We start from the raw sequence: 17728 nt of genomic DNA on the forward strand, positions 1-17728 counted from the left end.
TTTGGTGAAAATACTTAAGTTCTACTCTTTTAACAAATATCAATTATATAAAACAGTGTTGTCCATTATAGACACAATGTTATACATTAGACCCTCAGACTTTATCTTATAACTCTGAGTTTATACCCGTTACCAACCTCTCCCTATTTTCCCCACACCCTAGCCCCTGACAGCCACCTTTTACTTTCTGGTTTTAGGAATTCTGTCATGTTGGCATTATGTGGCATTGAAACCACATGCTAAAGAGGGTTGTCGTGGATTATGAATTGGGAGAGCTACCCCATGAATTCTACCCTTTTCTTTTCTGATTCCACATATAAGTGATGTCATGCAGTATTTGTCTCCTTTTGCTAAGTGTTTTATTTCACTTAGTGTAATGCCCTCGAGGTTCATCTATATTATTGCAAATGACAGGTACTCACTCCCTTTTTAAGGCTGTATTATATATATATATGTAATATATATAACATATATATTATATAATATTTATTCCCATGGTATAACAGTTTGTTGGTCTTCTCTTTTTTCTCTTTAACATTTGCTCTCTGTTCCTTCCGCTGCCTGGTTTCTGAACTCAGAATATGTCTACACACTACTAAAGACAGGACCGAAAAGTTAAAAGTAAGTTCATTCTAAATGTTGTCAACACACACGTAAGCATGAAGATGGTAACTATCTGAGGTGATGAATATGTTAGTTAACTTGATTGTGACGATTATTTCACAATATATATCAAATCCTTCTGTTGTATACCTTAAATGTAGACATTTTAATCACTAGTTTTACCACAACAAAGCTGGGTGCTGTTGTTATAGAACAGACCCAGCGGGGGGCGGGGCTGGACAATATACTATTACTGAAAGGACCCCCCTTTCTCTCTGGGGGACCCCCCCACCCCCCTGACCTACTAGGTTCACCTTGCCCACTGCCAGAGGAAAGACATCTCTCAATGCCAGAGACTGGTGAAAAGGAAAGGAATTATTTATTTAAAAGTTATGCAGACTTAGAATAAATGACTTAATGTCTTCATTAAAATACTAAAGTCCTTTAGAATACCCACAGATGAACACAGTCCTTCCTTCTCCCTCCGTCCAGTCTGGGGTACCGTGTCTCAGGAAAAGAAGTACAAGTCCCTGATTCAGGTTCCTGGCACCATCAGCTGTGTTGCTGCCACAGGGTACCCACTCTGCCAAAGCTACGTGGTTCTCTCCCGTACTCCACCAAAACCACGTGGTCCTCTCTCTTCTCTTTCAAAACTGTGTGGTCCTCTCCCTTCTCCAAGATCTCACACAGCAAGCTCTCAAGCAGGAGCTCTAACCAGGGGGAGTTGTTTCCCAGTTACATCTTGGATGGAAGTCACTCCCAGCTCCCTGGCTCAAAGCATGGCCACAGCTATTTAACATGAAACCAGTTAAAGGTTATAGATATGTTAAATGACCATGCCTGAGGTTAGGTACACAGCTGTTGCTATACAAAACAGCCCTGAATGGCCCTGCTCCATGTGTCCCTTCCCCCAGCTCAGGCTTGTGGGGGTGAGGACATCTTATATGTATTTTTCTAATATTTCCTGGACACCTTGAGTTCTAGACCCCATTACAAGTCCCTATTTGGGGCCCTCCTCTTGGCTGCACAGTTACACTGTGAAGACTAATAAATGTGTTCACCAATGTTGCAGGATACAAGATCAGTAGACAAAAAATCAATTGCATTTCTGTATGCTAACAGTGAACATCCAGTAAACAAATCTAAGAAAACAATTCTATTTATAATAACATCAAAAAATAAAATAGGATAAATTTAATTGATGAATTTTAAGACTTGTTAGCATGGTCTAAGTTTGCATCTGTCCCCCTCACCCCCAACTTTTACATTGAAATTCAAATGCCTGGTGTGATGATGTTAGAAGGTGGGGCATTTGATAAGTGCTTAAGTCACGAGGGTGGAATCCTTAGGAATGGGATTAGTGACTTATAAAAGAGGCTCCGGTAGAGAGAAATCCACAGCTCCTTCCTACCTGTGAGCCCACAACTGGAAGGCACTGATTAGGAACCACAAAGATGGCCATTACCAGGATGTTTTTGTTGATAAGGTACTCAGTCTGCGGTATTTTGTAGTAGCAACCTGAAGACACCAAGATTTTGCTTACACAGCAAAACTACAAAATACCACTGAAAGAAATTAAAGAAGATCTAAATAAATGAAAAGACATGCTGCGTTTATGGATAGGGAAACTTAATATCACTAAGATGATAGTACTCCCCAAATGGATCTGTAGATACAATACAATCTCTATGAAAATCTCAACTTCATTTTTGGCAGAAATTAAATAACTTATCCTAAAATTTATATCAAAATGCAAAGGTCCCAGAATCGCCAAAACAATCTTGAAAAACAGAACAAAGTTGCAGGGCTCACACTTCCTAATTTCAAACCTTAATAGAAAGACACAGCAATCAAGAGAGTGTGGTGTCGGCATAAAAATAGACACATATATTATTATAATATAATTGAGAATCCGGGAATAAAGCTATACATTTAGGGACAATTGCTTTTCTACAAAGGTGCCGAGGCCATTCACAGGGGAAAGGCCAGTCTTTTCAAAAAACTGGATATCCACATGCAGAAAAGTAAAGTTGGGCCCTTACTTCACATTACATGTAAAAATTATTCAAATTTCTAATTCAAAGAGTTAAACTATAAAAATTTTAGAGGGAAACATAGTTGCAAGTCTTCTTGACCTTGGATTAGGTGATTTTATTTTAGGCATGACACCACTGAAAGCATAAGCAGCAAAAGAAAACAAGAGAGGAATTGGATTTCATCAAAATTTAAAAATATTGCTCTTCAGAGGACACTAGTAAGAAAGTGAAAAGTGAACCCTCCTGAGAGAAATATGCTAATCATGTATCTGATAAGGGACTTGTCTGCAGAATAAAGAACTCCTACAGCTCAATAATAAAAAGACAAATAACCCAATTAAAAATAGGTTCATTAAAACATATGAATAGTTCCCTTTATAATACTTAAATTTGTATTTTGAGTGATATTTTTATTTTAAGTGATTCATGATAGATATTCTGAATACTTTAGATATTACAAATGTTCAGAAACATACTTTCCTCCTTTGGTCAAAAATTTTAAAGGTGCTACCTCAAGCTTTCTGAGGATCCTGACCGAGATTTCTTGTTAATCAATCTTGTTAGGGTGTTGCTGATAAAATACCAACAGCAGGAAGAACAATGCCCTCATTTTCCTCTTGTTAAAATTAAACAAAATTAAACCCTCGCATTTTAAAAGTTAAGTAAATTCTCACTCATGACATAATTAGCAAATTAATTTCACATAGAAAATTAATTTTTTGCTATTGATTTTCGTGTGGTTCTGTTTTGTTGAGAGTTAGTTTTCCTTTACTTGATCTGGAATTGCTAATCCAGAATAGGCACCATGGAAAGGCTAATACAGAGAATCTTTTTATTTGTTTCAAGCAGGAATTTTTATTACCACAACATCTGTTACAAATTGGCAATAGATGGTAAGAGAGGCTTTTGTAAAGCTCCTGCTCTTCTGGTCATATGCACTGGATTTGGAAAAGACCTACTATAATATACTTCATATGTGTGGTACATTCATATCAAAGGTCACAATCAGGAATTTGAAAATAAGCTGACTCCAAGGTAATCAATTCACGTATTTAAAACAGCATACCATAGAATTTCTAGTAACCAGACTTATCATATCATGTACATTTTGATGAAATCTCATAACTGTCAATTATACTCATCCATTTCATTAGCAGTGAGGTCTCATCTTTTTGTGTAGCTAACTGAGAATTTACGGCACTTAGCACACAGTTGTATTGTAAATTGCTTTATTTTTTAAAAAATGGGTGTTTGTATCATGCCATGAGTGAGTGTTTGGCAGGACCGTGTAGAACTCTGGAAATAATGTTTATTACTTAACTGATGCATTTTTAGGCAAGATTCAGAAATGAAAAAATATTTCTCGTGGAATTGCTTTTGGGACCTGTATGACTTCATGGTTATAGCTTGGCATGGGATCTTTCTGAACTGTCAATATATTTTCATTAATAAGTAAGAAAACATGTGTTCATGCATTTACTCACTATGCAAATGTTGTATGAATGCCTATTAAATGCCACATACTGGAATAAATGCTGTATATATTGTGGTGAATATAACGGACCTGGTCAATGCCATTGGAAGACTAATAGTTCTGTAGAGGCATCAGACACACACAGGAAGATATCTTTATACAGGAACACACACGCACGTTTCAGATACTGAGTTCCCAAATTAGCTGATGCTAAACCACGATTTAAAAGAATGTGGCAAAAATCATTCAGAAAAGTTTTAACTTCCTCTACCAAATAAGGAATATAAAAGTATACAGAAAGAAGAGAATAGGGAGAAGTAATTTTTGGAGAGATCTTTGTGTGTTCTGTGAGTTGTCTCCCACCTCAACTCAATAAAAGAGACCGATTGAGTTAAAGTCTTCAACTTAAAGAGGCTTTCATTGAGACAATCCTGGGAGCTGACATATGTTCTCCACAGCAGGGAGACTAGTGGTTGCTCTGACTCCTGCCTAAGAAATGTAATAGGCATGAAATACGCTGCTGGCTCCCTTGGGACAAGTTAGCAAGAAGTGACTGTAATGTTACACAGCCTGCATTATCTAGTATCGCTGAGACAAATGTATGTGAGTATTTCCTTTGGACTAAATTTGGGCCAGGTGAGAGAGAATATCAGGCTGGGTTCATCTGAAATTCTATCTAAGATCAGATCATTCCTGAAGAGGCAAACAGACTTCAACAAACAGAATCTGATTCCTTGATTTCCGAAGCAGCGACAATGGGAGTTAGTGAGCCAGTACATTATCAGCTTCAAGAGAAACTATAGGTGAACATTCTCCCAGTGATGGGAATCTCCTAAGAACTCAGGAAAGGATCCATTAGACACATACTTCTGACCACTTGCCTGACTCAGAGGGCAGGATGCCAACTCACAATAGTATCAGTAGAGTGAAAACTTACTCGTTTCTTTTCCTGTGTTCTGTGAAGGAGTCAGAAACCACAGATAGGACAGAAAAAATAAAAGTGAATGGTTCTTAAACTTCTGTCTTTAAATTTGTTTGTCTTAAAGATGGAGTAATAACACTATAATGGAGAGTTGTTGAGATTAAATGGGATAAATACAGAAGGTGCTTAAAACAATGACAGACACATACTAAGTACTGTGCAAGCATTAGATATCATTTTGAAAAGAAGCAGCAGTACACAGATACAGTATCAAAGAAAGGAAGGGAGGATGGTTTCAAGGACAGTGTCAAATATAACCAAGAACGAGGAGGGTTAACAGGTGAAAAACAATGAGTTTGTCCCAAATTGCTTCTGTTCGGTACTGTAATCTGAACACAGTACCCAAGGCCACGTGTCCGAGGTCAAAGGGAGGTAAAACAGTTAGAAGTAATCCAAACAGGGAAGGAACTATAATAACACAGTTTTTTAGAAAGCCCATAATTATGTATTTAACACATGATTTCAACTCTCCACACTATTTTTCCTCTGGAACTTTAACAGCAGATTTGTCTTGACATGGAACAAATATTTCCAACCTTATTCAATTATTTTGCCTAGAAATGTTATTTGCCTCTCTTTACTGTCAATATTAACCTCTACAGAACGAAGCATAACATTGCTGAAGAGAAAGGGTGCAGATTATCTCTGTTAGATGATAAACATGGTAGTGCGTTTCCTTAAGTAAATCCAATATTCACCACCGTACTTGTTCATCCTTACATGCACCCTCTTGATGCCATCACTTACAGTGGTTGTTTCCAATGACTTTTTAGGGAGGCGACCCACTCCCATTGCCATTCAATACTTCCCCATGGAGTTGTGGCTCCTGGTGTAGGGGTGGGGATGGCACAATTGTAGGGAGAAAAAGAATATGTACTTTGAAAAACTCCAAAAAGATTTGGTGGTGGGTTGTCCTCTTCCTTGCACTTCCCATACGTTAAGCAACGTCCCTCTAATCCCACCTCTGTCTCCATATACAACTTGGGAGTCTGATGGTGAGTGTCCAATGTGACATAATGAATTAATGTGTCTTTTTTATTGAGAGAAATGACATTGCTACTATTCATTTTAATAACATTTTAATTAAGATATAATTCATGCAGGATACAAGTTACTCATTTATATTGTACAATGGTTTTTAGTATGGTCGTAGATATGTGCTACCATTCCCACAGTCAATTTTAGAGCTTTTTCATCACCCAGAGAGAAACCCTGCACTCTGTAGTTATCACCCGCCTATCCGCTATACCTCTGTTCCCCGCCAGTCCTAAACAACTAGTCTACTTTCTGTCTACAGATTTGCCTACTCTGGACATTTTATATAAATGGAATTGTACAATGTATTGCCTTTTATGACTAGCTTCTTTCACTTAGCATAAGAGTTTCAAGTTTTATCCATGTTGAACAATATATCAGTACTTTGTTCTTTTTATTGCTAAAAAATATTATATCATATGGATATACTATATATATTTATCTATTCATCTGTTGATGGACATTTCAGATAATTTTGTCATTGCATTTCAAATATGCAATGTACTAAATCATGTAATTAATTTTATTTTGGATGAAATGAATGGATTATTAAGATCTGTACATAGACTCAAATAACTCAAGAGAGTAGTGTACCTTAGAAAATGATAAACAATAATGGAAATGTCACCATAATCACCACTGAGTTCTAGGGATAATCAGTGTCAATTGCTAACAAGTGAATATAGAGCCAGCACCCCTGGAATGAGTTAGCCGTGCTAAGGAAATGCCCAGGGTCCTTGGAGCCCTGGAATCAGTTTGCCTGTTCCTACCCCGTTGTTAACTAAAATCGACATTTTATTTGCAGATGGAGGAACAAGTAAGTTTTAAATCATCAAGGATTTTTTAAAAATGGATTATTTATTGTTTATATCAATCATTTTAAACTGAAGCAAGCATCTCTTTTAAAAAACATAGCACTTTTAAACTGCTGCCAAAATATTAGGGCAAATAGGCTTTTTTTTTTTGTCTTGGCAGAATATACATAAACACGCAATGCCTTGCTTAAATATTCATAGACTCTCATCTCGCAGTACAATAACTTAACAACAAAATATTTTGAAGAGGGAGCGATGCTGTGGAGCTTGTGATACCACTAATGGATTTGAAGAGGATGTTAATGCATTGTAGGAGGAAGTGAATCAAGCTCTCGTGTGTAAAGGGGGATTATAAAATATAATTATGAAAAAGCAATAGTGGCAGGCTTGAGGAAGTTCTGTTGATGTGCGGGTACTGCAAACGACGTGTTTTGCTGATGAGAAAGACGGCTTTGATGGATATTTACTGTGCTGGCAATCTTCTCTATCTGGAAACATGGAATGCATTATAGAAATGGCCATTTTGTGAACTCCAGAGTGAAAATTAAATAGTGCAAGATGGAGGCTGACGAGACCGTGCAGCTTTTCATTTTGAATAACAGTTGTCTGGGAAAGCTACGCTTTCACACGAAGAGCTTCACGAAAGCACTGGAAGAAAAAGAAGTGATATAACTGTCAAAGTAGAGGGAGAACTTTTTTTTCCTGTAAAAATAAGCTTAAGGAATTGAAGGAAATTAAATAATTCATGGTATCTTGCTGGGAGTGGAGGAAGCGTGAGGACCTTTCTGAATATCATTTCCCGGGTGCAGCATTGACAGATTGTGGGCATCAGAATGGGAGATGCACAATTAGGACCTTGACTTCTCTTTATGCTTCCAATTCTAACCTATTTCTTTATCTCAGGCTCTGCTTTTTCAGGCAAAATAAAGACATGTTCTTAGAATATTGATCTCATATTTACTGAAAAAATTGCATAATACCCAATTTTATATATATATATATATATAATTGTATATATATATATATATATATATATATATATGAATATCAAGGAGAAGGATCTCAAATAATATAGTTTTAGTCTCAATTTATAACCCATTCCCTTCATGGGAAATTCTAAACTGTATGCTTGAAGCTCAGTGTTTTACTCCAGCCATTAAACAAGGGGAATATATGAAATAGCAATAGTTTATTTTTCAGAAGCATGTTGAGTAAATGAGTGTTGCCCTTTAATGGAGATATTTGGGAAGATAAATGTGTGTTGTAATAATTTTGACATTGTTTAAACATTTATGAAATGCTTTGTTTCTATAAAGAAATTGTTTAAAAATTATGAAAAAATTCAAGCACAAAATATACACAATACCAAGATAAAATAGTTGTTAATATTTGCTATATTTAGTTCAGATCTTCCCCCTTCTCCCTCCCTCTCTCCCTCTCTTTCTCTCTCTCTTCCCCTTTACTCCTTATACAAGTAGAACTCTACTGATACCCAAATTCTCACCATTGTTTATTCTCTCTCCCTCCTCAGACAAAGCTACTCTGAATAAACTTGTATGAACAGTTTCCATGCATTTTTCTTTTTTATGTTTTATTTTTATTTTTTAGGATTTTTTATTGTTCTTGTATTACAATTGCCCTGATTTTTCCCCCTTTGTCTTCCTCTGCCCAGCCCACCACCTGCTGCTACAGTCAATCCCCACACCATTGTTCTTGTCCATGGGTCATTCATACATGTTCATTATCTAGTCCTTTCCCCTTTTTTCCACTGTTATCTCCCTCCCTATTCTTAATTGCTGCTGTCAGTATGCCCCATGTTTCCATGTCTCTGGTTCTATTTTGCTCATTAAGTTTATTTTGTTCATGAGATTCCCTTTATAAATGAGATCATATGGCATTTGTCTTTTGTCGACTGGCTTATTTCACTTAGCATAGTAGTCTCCAGTTCCATCCATGCTGTTGCAAAGGTAGTTCCTCCTTTTTTCTGCTGCGTAGTATTCCACGGTGTAAGTGTATCACAGCTTTTTGATCCATTCATCCACTGAAGGGCACTAGGGCTGTTTCCAACACTTGTCTGTTGCAAATAGCACTGCTATGAACATTGAGGTGTATGAGTTCTTTAGAATTGGTGTTTTGGAATTCTTAGTGTATATTCTCAGCAGTGGCATGGCTGTGACAAAAGGCAGACCATTTTTATTTTTTTGAAGAGATTCCACACTGTTTTCCACAGTAGCTGCACCAGTCTGCATTCCTACCAAGAGTGCACTAGGGTTGCCTTTTCTCCACATCCTTGCCAGCACTTGTTGTTTGTTGATTTATTAGTGATGGCCATTCTGACAGGAGTGAGGTGATATCTTATTGCAGTTTTAATTTGCATCTCTCTGATGGCTAGTGATGTTGCGTATCCTTCCATATGTCTATGGGCCCTGTGTATGTCCACCTTGGAGAAGTGTCTATTCAGGTCCTTTGTCCATTTTTGAATTGGGTTGTTTGTCTTCCTGATGTTGAGTTGTATGCATTCTTTATATTTTTTGGAGATTAAACCTTTCTCCATTGTATTATTGGCAGATATGTTCTCCCACATGGTTGGTTCCCTTTTAATTTTGATGGTGGTTTCTTTAACCATGCAGCTTTTTAATTTGATGTAGTCCCATGTGTTTATTTTTGCCTTTATTTCCCTTGCCCTAGGAGATGTATTACAAAAATAGTGCTGTATAGGATACCTGAAATTTTACTACCTACGTTTTCTGCTAGGACTTTTATGGTGTCACAGCTTACGTTTAAGTCTTTTACCATTTTGGGTTTATTCTGGTGTATGGTGTAAATTGGTGGTATAGTTTCATTTTTGCATTGAGGTATTGCATTGAATCTATAGATTGCTTTGGGTAGTATGGACATTTTAATGATGTTAATTTTTCCAGTCCATGAACACGGTATATGCTTCCATTTGTTTGTGTCTTCCTTAATTTCTTTCTTCAGTGTTGTGTAGTTTTCTGAGTACAGGTCTTTTACCTCCTTGGTTAGGTTTATTCCTAGGTACTTTATTTTTCTTGTTGCTATAGCAATTGGGATTTTTTCCTGATTTCTGTTTCTGATATTTTGTTGTTAGTGTACAAAAATGCCTTCAATTTATGATTATTGACTTTGTATCTCACTGCTTTGTCATATTCACTTATTAGGTGGTGTAGTTTTTTGTTTTTCATTTACTAGGTGGAGCCTATAGGGTTTTCTATGTACACTATCATGTCATCTGCAAACAATGACAGTTTTGCTTCTTCCTTTCCAATTTGGATGCCTTTTATTTCTTCTTCTTGTCTGATCACTGTGGCTAGGACTTCCAATACTATGTTGAATAGAAGTGGTGAAAGTGGACATCCTTGTCTTGTTCCTGAGCTTATTGGGAAAGCTTTTAGTTTTTGCCTATTCACTATGATGTTGGCTGTAGGTTTTTCATATTGGGCCTTTATTATGTTGAGGGATGCTCCCTCTATTCCCACTTTGCTGAATGTTTTGATCATAAATGGGTGCTGTACCCTATCGAATGCTTTTTCCATATCTATTGATATGATCATGTGAGTTTTGTCTTTGCTTTTTTTTATGTGATGTATTATGTTTATTGACTTGTGAATATTGTACCATCCTTGAATCCCTGGGATGAATCCCACTTGATCATGGTGTATGACCTTTTTGATGTATTTCTGGATGTGGTTTGCCAGTATTTTGTTGAGGATTGTAGCATATATATTCATCAGCAATATTGGCCTGTAGTTTTCTTTCTTTGTTGTGTCTTTGTCTGGTTTTGGGATTAGGGTAATACTGGCCTCATAAAAAGGGCTTGATAATCTTCTCTCTTCTTGGACTTTTTGGAATAGTCTGAGAAGGATAGTTGTTAGCTCTTACTTACATGTTTTGTAAAGTTCTCCTGTGAAACTGTCTGGTACAGGGCTTTTGTGTAACGGAAATTTTTTGAGTATTGCTTCTATGTCACCGATTGTTATTGGTCTGTTTAAGCTTTCTGCTCCTTCTTGATTCAGTTTTGAAATATTTTATTTTTCTAGAAATTTGTCCATTTCACCCAGGTTTTCACATTTCTTGGCATATAGTTTTCATAGTAATTTCTTACTATCCTTTGTATTTCTTTGGTATCAGTTGTAATTTCTCCTCTTTCATTTCTGATTTTATTTATTTGGATTATCTCGTTTTTTCTTGCTGAATCTGGTTAGAGGCTTGTTGATTTTGTTTATCTTTTCAAAGAACCAGCTAATGGATTTATGGATCATTTGAATTGTTCTTTTAGTCTCTATGCCATTTAATTCTGCTCTGGTCTTGATTATTTCCTGCCTTCTACTCACTCTGGGCTTTGTTTGTTGTTGTTCCTCCAGTTCTTGTAGATGTAGGGTTAGGTTGTTTATTTGAAATGTTTCTATCTTTCTTAGGTAGGCCTGTATTGCTATGAACTCTCCTCTCAACATTGCCTTTGCTGTGTCCCATAGGTTTTGGACTGTTGTGTGTTCATTTTCATTTGTTCCCAGAAATTTTTTATTTCTTCCCTGATCTCATTATTAACCAATTCATTGTTTCATAGCATGCTATTCAGTCTCCATGAGTTTGAATATTTTTGAATTTTTTCCTTGCAGTTGGTTTCTAATTTCAAGCTCTTGTGGTCCAAGAAAATGCTTGATATGATTTCGACTTTCTTGAATTGGTTGAGGTTTATTTTATGTCCTATCATGTGGTCTATCTTTGAAAATGTTCCATGTGCATTTGAAAAGAATGTGTATTTTGCTTCTTTGGGATGAGAGGTTCTACATATATATATATATCAGTTAAGTCCATTGGATCTAATGCATTGTTCAGTTCCACAATATCCTTGTTGATATTTTGTTTGGAAGATCTACCCATTGTTGATGATGGGGTGTTAAAATCCCCTACTATAATTGTATTGCTGTCTATATCTCTCTTGAAGTCCTCCAAGATTTTCCTTATATATTTGGGTGCTTCTATATTGCATGCATATATGTTTACAAATTTATGTCTTCTTGATGGATTCTTCCCTTGATTATTATAAAGTGTCCTTCTGGGTCTCTTTTTATGGCCTTTAGTTTGAAGTCTATTTTGTCTGATATAAGTACTGCAACCCTGGCTTTTTTTTTTTTCCTGTCCATTTGCTTGGATTTTTTTTCCCCAACCCTTCACTTTTCCTCTGTGTAGGTCTTTTATTCTGAGGTGGGTCTCTTGTAGGCAGTATATGTGTGGGTCTTGTTTTTTTATCCATTCAGCTACCCTATGTGTTTTGATTGGAACATTTAATCCATTTACATTTAAGGTCATTATTGATAGGTACTTATTTATTGCCATTTTACTCCCTTTGTACCTGTGTTCCTCTCTCTCTCACTGTTTTTCTTCCTCTTCTTAAAGCAGTCCCTTTAGCATATCTTCTAATAATGGTTTTGTTTAGGTGTATTCTTTTAGCTGTTTTTTGTCGGGAAAGCTCCTTATTTCACCTTTCCTTTTAATTGAGAGGCTTGCTGGGTAGAGAGGTCTTGGTTGCAGGCCTTTGCTTTTCATTACTTGACATATTTCTTTCCATTCCCTTCTGGCTTGTAATATTTATGTTGAGAAATCAGCTGCTAGCTTTATTGAGGCTCCATTGTATGTTACTTCCTGTTACTCTCTTGCTGCCTTTAAGATTCTCTTTTTGTTTTGGAATTTTGCCATTTTTTTTTAATGATGTACCTTGGAGTGGGCCTCTTTGTGTTCCTCTTGATTGGGACCCTCTGTGTTTCCTGTACTTGTGTGGCTTTTTCTCTCATCAAATTAGGGAAGTTTTCAATCATTACTTTTTCATTCAGGTTTTCTATTCCTTGCTCCTCTTCTTCTCCTTTTGGTATCCCTATTATATGTATATTATTACGTTTCATGTTGTCCGAAGTTCCCTTAACCCCTCTTCATTCTTTTTGAGTCTTTTTTCCTTTTCATGCTCTTTCTGGGGATTTTTTTTCCTACCTTGTCCTCCAGGTTGCTGATTCAATCCACTGCTTCATCTAGCCCGCTTTTGATTCCTTCTACTACGTTCTTCAATTCAGAAATTGTATTCTTTATTTTTTCTTGGCCCCTATTGATTATTTCTGTGTCCTTTTCTATGCTGATATAGTTTGCAGTAAGTTCTCATAGTTTCCCTGTAGTTTTTGGTAATTCTCATAGACCTCATTGAGCTTCCTATTAACCATTGTTTTGAACTCAATATCTGATAGTTGACCTGCCTCTATTTCATTTAGCACTCTTCCTGAGGATTCCTCCTTTCCTTCCAATCGGGGGTTGTTTCTTTGTCTTCCTATTATTTGTGAGACTCTTGTTTGCTTCTGCTTCTTAAATTGATCTGTTTTGACTTCCTGACTTTTTGGTATGAACTGTTATGGTAGGAGACTTGTGAGAATCAGTCTTGCAGTCTGCTTGATCACCTGACCTAGATGCTCTTGGGATGCCCTTTATACCATTTATGTTGGCTCTCTGCATGTAATTGGGTTTTGATTGTTGTTGGGTCTTTCTTAGGTGAGTCCTTCTCTACAGCTGTTGACTGAGGATCACTCTGTCCACGTCTTGTGTGCTGTTGTGCAGGTGCTGCCAGAACAAAACTATAAAGCCCAGGAAAAAACACACACCTGCAAAAATAACTCCTACCCATAATCCCACTATCAACAGTAATGAACCAGTATTAATAAGGGTGTAAAGAGATTAAGACTATTATAAGAAACAGAGCAGATATGAGATGATCTACTATAAGAAAAATAATTTTGAGAGAGTAGAGGGAGGAGTTCTATTAAGAGTTGGAGCAATGTGAAGAGAGAAAGTAAAATTTACATCACGAATAAAAAAGGGAATGAAGAATGTAGAATGGAGTATGAGAAGGGAAGCATATAGTATTAGGTTTAAACAGAAATTAAAAATAATATAAAATAAAATAAAGTGAGAGAGAGAAAGAAAAAGGAATGAAAAATAGTAAATAATTAATAAAAATATAGGAGCCAAATTGGAAAGATCCAGCACAGCACTATCAACAACAAAGAGTGAAAATTGGTATAGGTGATATGGGAATGAGGGAAAAAAGAAACAAAGAAAAGTTTAAGAGATTTCTAGAGGAATGGGAAGTGATTTTGAATGATAGAGGGAAAGGGAATACTAAGAGTGAGGAACAACAACCAGGCTAAGACAGGGAAAAATTAAAATTTGGGATGTAAGGAAAAAGAAAAAAAAAGAGAAGGAGAATAAAGAAAAGCAAAATGGCAAAATGAAAGAGAAATAGAAGAAAGACAAAAAAGGAAAAAACAATAGGCTAAGAGAGGAAATTAAAAATTTGAGATGAAAAAAAGGGTAGAGAGTGAATCAGTAAAATTTGATACATGAAATACAAAATTAGTTAAGCTCTAGAGATAAAATTGAAAAAAAAAAGTACAACACCAACTACCCTACCCACAAGCAAAGATTTCTAAAGGTGGAGAGAGAATGCAGGTATTTTAAAAGCAGGGGAAAAGAATGTGAGATGACTGTTGACAAGACAATTGGTTTTGCATGTCTAGACAGGGGAGAAATAGTAAGCGTGTAGAATGGAAACAAGTTGTAGCAAGGGAGAAAACAAAATTTGAAATGAAAATAATGTGAGGAAAGAGGAAGGTAAAATAGAGAAGAGAAGGGAGGGGCAAAATATGGGAATTGCAATACACTGTAGTATAAAATCTAGTGACTTAATACGTGCAAACTTGCTGGACAAGAAATGAATGTTAAAAACTGCATGAAAGAAAATATTGCAAATCATGGAGAAGACCAGAGTGGATTTCATCTCAGTTGCCTCTTATATTTACCCCTGTTTTTTCTCTCTGGATCTGCCTCTGGTGATGTCAGATGTTGACCCTGTCTGACCTTAGGCAGCCTGTTTGAGACTTCTAGGGATCTATTGTCCCTGGCTGTCTCCTTCAGTTGTTAATCTAGTCACTGCACTCAGCAGTCAGGTTTAAGCACCACAGGGCAGGGCTGAATCCCTCCTGGGGTGGGGGCTATGGTTTCCCCTCAAGCTGCTGCTGCTTGGAAGGGGGTGGTCTGCCTGAGCAGGATGGCTGCTGCAGTATGGGGGTTGGCTCAGCATCAGGATCCTAGCGTCTACTCTCTCAGTTCTTGCCTCAAAGCTTCCGTCCTCAGTCTCTCTTCAGGTGTCACTGTAGCAGGGTGCAGCCATGGGGGCCCTTATGTGGGGATTTGTGATGAGGTCCAGAAATCAGGGTGTCCAGGAAATATTAGAAAAATATATATAGGATGTCCTCACCCCCACAAATCTGAGCTGGAGATGGTGGGACACCTGGAGCAGGGCCATTGAGAGCTGTTTTGCATAGTAACAGCTTTGCAGCTAACCTCTGGCATGGTCATTTAACATATCTATAAGTTTTAACTGGTTTCATGGATATGTTAAATAGCTATGGACCTGCTTTGAGCCAGAGGGATGGGAGTGACTTCCACCCAGGGTGTAAGTGGGAGGCAACTCCTCCTGGTTACAGTGCCTGCTTGAGAGCTTGGAGATGATTGGCTCCATGCCATGGGGCCATGCCTACTTGGACTTACTACGGCAGCCCAGTAAAGCTGGAAGAATACGGGAATGCTGGCAGGTGTAACTGATTGTGGGAGAAGTTGGAAATCATGCTGCAGAGGATGATTGGCTCTGGGATTTAAACCCAGGCACGGGCAGCTGTGCTCGGGCTTTTTGGTACCCTGAGGCTTTGAGGTACTCCCTTTTTGCCACGTGGTTTAGGCAGCAGGAAAGACTTTGCCTGGAAGAGGTGAAAGGATTCTTGCTGGTGGGCCATGAGAAAGTGCCACATTGGTTTTGGATTAACTGGAGATCGTGGTGGTGACACAGGTGATGGTGCTGGAACTGAGAGGCTGCCTGACCACGGACTTCTACGTCTTTTCCTGAGATATGGTACCTGGGACTGGGCAGAGGGGAAAAGGAAGAACTGTGCATTTGTGGGTATTTTAAAGGACTTTAGGATCTCAATGAAGACATTAAGTTTTTACTCTTAAGTTTGTATAACTCTTTAAATAAATAATCCCTTTCCTTTTCACCAATCTCTGGCATTGAGAGACATCTTTTCCCTAGCAGTGGAAAGGTGAACCTAATACAGGGTGGGGGACCCTCAGAGCACAAGGCTGCGTCCTTTTGGTAATAGTATATCATTTCCCCCTATCCCCGGGTCTGTTCTGTAATATCACTAGCACACTCTGCCCCCGCCTTTGTCAGAGCCCAGGGTAAGAGGCTGCAAATGAAAGTTCGAGTGTTGGCCCTTTAAACAGCTCTTGCATCTCCAGATGTCTGTCTCTGAGACCCTGCTCCTTTTTGTCACTGGTTGTTATCTGTGTACTGTTTGGCCTCTGGTGCTCTAGGCTGTGAATACTAGCTTAGGGTTTAGACCCCATTCTTCTCAGGGGGTTCCAACTGGCTGCTAATTATCCCTCCAGTGCTGCTGCCTGTGGTCACCCAGATAGCCCTCTTGAATCTCTAATGCACTCCTTACCAGACAGGTTGTGCTGGAGCTGATTCTTCTGTCTATCCGAGGTTCTATATTTTCTTTATTTTTTATTTTTATTTTATTTTATTTTAAGTATATTTTATTGATTATACTCTTAGAGTTGTCCCATTTTTTTCTCCCTTTACTCCCCTCCACCCTCTACCCCCATCCTACCAGTATTCCCCCCCTTAGTTCATGCCCATGGCTCATACATATAAGTTCTTTGGTTTCTCCAATTCCTATACTATCCTTAACCTCCCCTATCTACTTTGTACCTACCAATAATGCTTTTTATTTCCTGTACCTTTTCCCCCATTCTTCCCCTTCCCCTCCCCACTGAAGCTCAGACAGTCCCAAAGAAACAGGACCCAAGGAGGAGCATCATAATTAAATTACCCGAGATTAAAGATAAGGATAGAATCTATTTTAAAAGCAGCAAGAGAAACAGAGAGTTACCTACAAAGGAGTTCCCATAAGACTATCAGCTGATTTCCCAAAAGAAACATTGCAGGCAAGAAGGGGCTGGAAAAAACAGTCTAAAGTCATGAAAGGCAAGGGCCTACATCCAAGATTACTCTATCCAGCAAAGCTATCATTTAGAATGGAAGGGCAGATAAAGTGCTTCCCAGATAAGGTCAAGTTAAAGGAGTTCATCATCACCAAGCCCTTATTATATGAAATGTTAAATGGACTTATCTAAGAAAAAGATGATCAATACTATGAACATTAAAATGACAACAAACTCAAAACAACTATCAAGAACTGAACCTAAAACACAATAACAACAACAAAAAAACACTAAGCAAACACGTAGAACATGAACAGAATCATGGAAATGGAGATCACATGGTGGGTTTGTATTTTCAAGAGGGCCTTTTGTTTGTTTGTTTTGTCCAATCTTCCATGGTCTTTCTTTTTCCTTCCCTGTGTATACTGGCATACATTTCCCCCTCGTATTCTTTCCCTTGTAATTCTCTTCAAAGAGCTTGGTTTTATGAGCTAATTTCTTTCCTAACTTCCTTTTTTCTTTTTACCTAAGGGATGACCTTACATTCAGTCATCACATGGATACTAAAATCCAGTTCCTAGGTGAACAAGATAGACTGCTCCACACAGAGTACGCCCATGTACTACCACTTTAATTTGTAGTCTATTTTATTTTTGTCTTCTTGAGATTATCTTCTAATTCTTGAAAGCTCACCTAATCATTCAAAAGACTTTTTTGATTA

The sequence above is a fragment of the Desmodus rotundus genome, chromosome 3 (assembly GCF_022682495.2).
Source record: "Desmodus rotundus isolate HL8 chromosome 3, HLdesRot8A.1, whole genome shotgun sequence".
NCBI lineage: Eukaryota > Metazoa > Chordata > Mammalia > Chiroptera > Phyllostomidae > Desmodus > Desmodus rotundus.